Source organism: Arachis ipaensis, chromosome B6 (assembly GCF_059453495.1).
Source record: "Arachis ipaensis isolate K30076 ecotype BB chromosome B6, ASM5945349v1, whole genome shotgun sequence".
Taxonomy (NCBI): Eukaryota; Viridiplantae; Streptophyta; class Magnoliopsida; order Fabales; family Fabaceae; genus Arachis; species Arachis ipaensis.
The window spans coordinates 120,870,597-120,876,596 of NC_142441.1; positions in this window are offsets into that span (position 1 = coordinate 120,870,597).

Consider the following 6,000-nt stretch of genomic DNA (forward strand, 5'->3'; position numbering starts at 1 on the left):
CGTTAAAATTACTCGTGTAAAACAATTAGCCTAGACTTGACAGGCACTCAAATCCAATCTTTTCTCCGTCCTCAGCCATTTCTAACCCAACCTCATTGACAAATGACAAGCTAGCCAAATACAATAACACATAAATCCATACATATCTCGTATTTCGAATAAAAATGTAAATAATAATTTTTTTATTTAAATAAACCCACCTATATTTTATCATTTTTTAAAGTTTAATTGATTAATCTATAATCAATCGTTACAATACATTCTATCATTAAAAAATTAATCTTACACTAGATAAATTTAAACAATACCATTTTTGCCAATAAATTAGGAACCCATTAACCATCAACTGTAAAATTTTAAATATAATTCAGATTTACGGTGAATTAGTCTAAAAATTTATAGAGTTAAAAAATACGGTAAAAAATTAAAAAAATAAGTTAAATAATTAAATAAATTTCATTAAACCCAACCTAGTTTATCCGTGATCACTTGTATGTTAATTTAACTAGGAATCTGTCACGGGTGATTCGAGGATAGGACGTTTCTAGATAGGAACCCTTCTCTTTGAACTTTCTTCATAGCTAATAATTGTATCCTACGTTACAATATGTGGGATTAGTCTACCAACATAACATCTTTATCCTAATTGTCCAAAACTAGAAACATATCCCTTATATACAACTTGTCGTCCTTACCAACAATTGATATTTTCATGCATCAATCTAAAACTGTTTTAGGTTCCTATGTACAAATCCATATATATCTAATTTAATAAACAGGGTTATCTTATATTTTCATCAGCAACTAGGGGTGTTCATGATTTGGTTAATCCAAAAACCAAACCAATTTTTTGGTTAACCAAAAATATAGTCTTGGTTATTAATTAAATTAGTTTTACATTATAAAATTGGTTATTAACCGGTTAATAAAATTTAAAACCGGTTATTAACCGGTTATTAAAATAAAAATCAATTTTAAAAAAATAACCGGTTTTTACATCAAAAACCGGTTATTTTTTTAAAATTGGTTTTTATTTTAATAACCGGTTAATAACCGGTTTTAAATTTTATTAACCGGTTAATAACCAATTTTATAATGTAAAACTAATCAAAAACCGGTTATTTACTAAAAAACCGGTTTTTATACTTAAAAAACCAGTTTTTCACCAAAAACCGGTTTTGTACTTAAAAAACCGATTTTTCACCAAAAACTAATTTTTATACCTAAAAATCGATTTTTATAAATTAAAAACCGATTTTTACACAAAAATTAATTTTTTTACATACAAAAATCCAATTTTTAACCTTTTTTTAAATTGAATTTTTTATTCTAAAAATTAATTTTTTTTCTTTCTAAATGATACGAGTAACATTTGTAATAATGAAATCCCTTTCATTGCTTCGTTCCTTTTTCTTTCTTATTTCTTTTCAGCATTTTCTATAAATAATTTTTTCTAATGTAAATAATTTTCTTTCTAAATGATACGAGTTACTTTTTCTTATCTCCTCTCCATCTCTCTCCCTTTCTCTCCCATTTCTCTCTCTTCCCCCTCCTCTTTCTCTTATCCTCTCTTCCTTCTCTCTCTCTCTCTCCCCCATCCTCTCTCTCCTCCTCTCTTCCTTTTCTCTCTTTCCCCCTCATCTCTATCTATCTATCTCTCTCTCTCTCTCTCTCTCTCTTCCCATCCCTTTCTTTCTCTCTATCCTTTTCTCCCTCTCTCTCCCCATGCTCTCTCTCTCTCCCCTCCCCTCTTTCTCTCTCCCTCTCTCCTTCCCTCTCCCCTTCTCTCTCTCTCTCTCTTTGTATCTCTCTTCCTCTCTCTCTCCTTGCCCTCTTTCTCCCCCTTTTTCTCTCTCATCTTCTCTCTCTCTTTCACTTCTTCTCTCTTCTCATCTCTTCCCTTTTTTTCTCTCTCCTCCTCTATCTCCTCATCCTCTCTTTCTCTTCTCTCTCTCATTTTGGAGAGAAGAGGAGAAAAGAGAGAGGAGAGAGATAGAGAGTGAGAAAAGTGTAATACCCGGTCTAACCGAAATTAATTAAATAATAAGTTAAATAAGAGCGAATATGGTTGGAAGATTTGGCAATTGGAATTTGATAATTCAAATATGATATTTGGATTCAGTGAATTTTTCCGAGTCGAAAAACATAGTTTTCTGCGTAAAAGCGCGCAGTGGAATTTTGACCGGCAGTACCGGCTGAGATCTGTCTGGTACTACAGCTGAGGAAATTGATTATGGGTAAATAAGATTAATAAATGAGGAACTATAATTAGGGAAGGTAGAAATATTTAAAGTGCAATTTAGAGCGCTAATCTTAAAGGTTTTGGCCCAAAATTGGGCCAATGGGCAAAAATAAGTGAACCGGGCCTAAGTGGGCCCAAGACCCAACATATATAAACATTAGTTATGAGTATTTCAGCTCATTTTGCCCTAAAGAAGGGGTGTTGGGCGCTGAAATTGGGAAGAGAGAAGAGAAGAGAGAAAACCTAGCTCTCTTTGATCTTCAAACCACCATAACTTGAGCTACGGAGCTCCGATTGACGAGCCGTTTGCGGCCACGTGTCGCTCTTCTCATCCTCTACAATTCTATCTAAGTTTTGTGGTGAGTATTCCATTCATCTCTGCCCAGTTTTCGAAATTCCCCACTGTTACACGTTTTTGGGTAATTAGTGTTGAAATCTTGTGATTTTGGGTGTTTAGGGATACTCCAACATGGATTCTAAGTGGGTTCTATCCCTACTTCATATGGGCTGAGGTAAGAAGTGCTCAAACCCTTGTGACTTGTCATTTTTATGAGCCCTAGGTTGATGTATGTATGTGATATTGGTTATGTTAGTGTATTTGGTGATGTTGGTGCACAATTGGGAGATTGGTATTGCTTGAGGAGCTTTGGTGAGGCTTGGAGCTAAGGTTGGTGAAGACTTCCAAAGAAGAGGCTCAATTAGTTTGGCTACAAGAGGTACGGTTTAAGTTTCATTTAAGTACCGTGTGTTGTGATGAGAATTCCTAGGCTAGATGCCCCTAGGATTAAGTTTGGATTGTGTAAATGGTTGGTGCTAATATGCATAGTTGGTATGTAATGTGAATTAATGATTTGGGTTGAGAATTGTGTGGCCTTGTATGCTTGGTGTATTGAGAATTTGATGTACTGGGTAATGAGTATTGATTTGTGGTTTATGCATTTAAATTATGATATTGGGCCGGAGGTCGTGGATTTTGGGCCGGAGGCCGAAAAAAAAAGGTGAGAAAGGTAAGTTGATGTGTGCATTGTATGATGACACAAGTGATTGGATGAATTTCAGGTAATGAATATATGAATGATTGGGTTGGTTATTGAATAATAAGGTTTGAGGAGTTGAGGTGTGGGATTTGGTAAATTTGGGTGCAATTATATAGATGAAGTATGTTTGGTTTTGGTTGAGATATATTATATGGTCATATATGTGATTATGATTATTGATGCCTTGATGGTATGATGATGCATTAGAGATATGTTTGTCGTGATATATGCTTGAGGAATGATTAAGGTTGATTTGTGGGTGAAGCCACGTGATAGTGAGTACGATATTGATTATGTATAATGATGGTTGATTGGAAATAGTGTTGTTGAAATTTGGCATGAGAAAGAGTATATGATATGTAAATTTGTTTGAGTTTGAGAAAGTGTCAACGTGCGAGTTGAGGAGGCTTGATGTTGATTTTGGTATATTTTGATTGATTTCAAAGAAAAGGCTGAAATTGGCATGTTTTGATTGATTTTGAAAAGAGTTGAAAATGGCTTGTTTTGAAAATGGCACTTTGTGGTTTTGTATGGAAACATGGTTTTGGGGCATATTTTGACGGGACATAACCTAGACTACGGATCTCTGTTTTCTGCCAAATCTATTTAGAAATGAAATTGGATCCGGGATGTCCATGCCGTTCGAAGGACGGGTGAAAAACGATTTAAAATGAGAGAGTTATGTCCGTCGGAAGATTGGGGGTTGAATCTGTAAATTCTGCAGCTTTTAACTTAGAAAATTTTTAGCAGAACGACCCTACGCGCGTAGGCACACCTGGCGCGTGCACGCCGTTCTTCCAGAAAGCACCATCCACGCATGCGCGTGGTGTGCGCGGGCGCGTCGATGCGCTGTACCAAATGCCCAGCTATTTTCCAGAGAGTTGTGCCAGGGTCGTGCCAGTTTTGTGCCTGGGCGCAAGAGCACCCACGCGTACGCGTGGCTGACGCTTGCGCGTCGATGAGTTTTTGGCCATCCATGCGTGCGCGTGGAGTGCACGTACGCGTGGCCCTGTTTTCATGCCAAAGTTGATTTTTGAGTTTTTAAAGCCAAACCTCATACTTTTAAGCCTCCGATCTCACCCCTTATGTATCAAATCATTATGGTATGCCTAGCAATGAGGAAGGAGCTAGGGGATGTGGTAACTTGCGAGTGGAGCAAGGGAAAAGGTTATGATCAATGATGATCAGATATGATTATATGAGATATGGAGGATGGCGGTGGAAGTACCGTGTATGCCATGAGCCGAAGGGCTATATTTATTGATAAATGGTTGGTTCTTGATTGGACCATGAGCCGGATGGCTGAGTTGTTGCCGGATATGGCGGAGCCATGTTGATAAATTGGCTAGTTCTGGATTGAACTGTGAGCCGGGTGGCTGAGTTATTGCCGAGTTACGGCAAAGCCATTATGGATTATGGCTGAGTATAAAGGCATATATGATAAATTAACGAATATGATAAATGAATAATGATGAAAAATGTTGAATGTAAGCATGCTTGTGTTTTCTCTCTGGTTGTAAGGGTGACAGGGCACCGATACCCTCTAATGGCAACAGGGCGCAGATACCCTCTAATGGCGACAGGGCGCAGATACCCTCTAATGGCGACATGGCGCAGATACCCTCTAATGGTGACAGGGCACATATTCCCTCTAATGATATTAATACGCAACAGAGAGACTGTGCCCGGGTTAGCTACCGGACATGTCGGGTTGGCTTGATAACCGACAGATGATATCATCAGCCATAGGGCAGGCATTCATCATTTGCATATGTTTGAATTGTTTGGGTTTGCCTATTTGTTTTGGATTTCTACATTATATATGCTAAGTTACCTGATTATGTGCTACTTGTTCTACTTGTACCCTAATTGTGTATTACTTGCCTGTATTGCTTGTGTTTGTACAACTGAGAGGCCCCTCATGTTGGTGTCGGTGGAGGTTGAGGGCTATTCTTGATGAGATGAATTGATGATGCGATTGCATGATTATGGTGATCATTAGTTGAGATGATTTGGGCTCCCTGGGTAGACGCAGTGATGTGGTTTCACTAGTTCTAGGGAGGGCATGATATATTGATATAGAATTGCTGAGACAGCACGACTGATGATGGCTTTGTTTATGATTCTGAAATCTGATTCGTGGGAGAGTCAGCGAGTTGGGAGTCATATGAGATGTGATCTAGATTTAGTATTCCCTTACGACAGATGCCTATTTATAGATTAGTGAGAATCTAGGCTGGATACTTGGTGAAAAGGAGTTTAGGATGCTTGGTGAGTTTTTATTGCAGTGCATTGTATTTATTTGGCACTTTTACCGTACTGGGAACCCATGGGCCCGGGGTTCTCATTCCGTATATATCTCTTGTTTTTCAGATACAGGTCCAGGTGCTCAGAAGTGAGTTGTGGGTCGTCTGAGAGACGGCGAAGATCTTTATTTCCTCTACTTTGTGTTTGATTAGAATCTCTCCACCTATGTTTTGAAAAGATTATATTATGTATTGAACTCTTTTGGAACTTGCCTATAGAGGCTCTTATGTTTCCTTTGGGAGAGATTAGGATATACTGTTGTCATCTACTTTCATACTGTACCCTAGCCGGCCTAAACTTCGCGGGTCGCGACTAGTGGCTATTTACTTATGTTATATATATCTATCTGTTATCTATCTCTTAATCTCCTCTACGCCTTGTCCGTATATCGTTTTCGGCTTCACGGTTTATGTT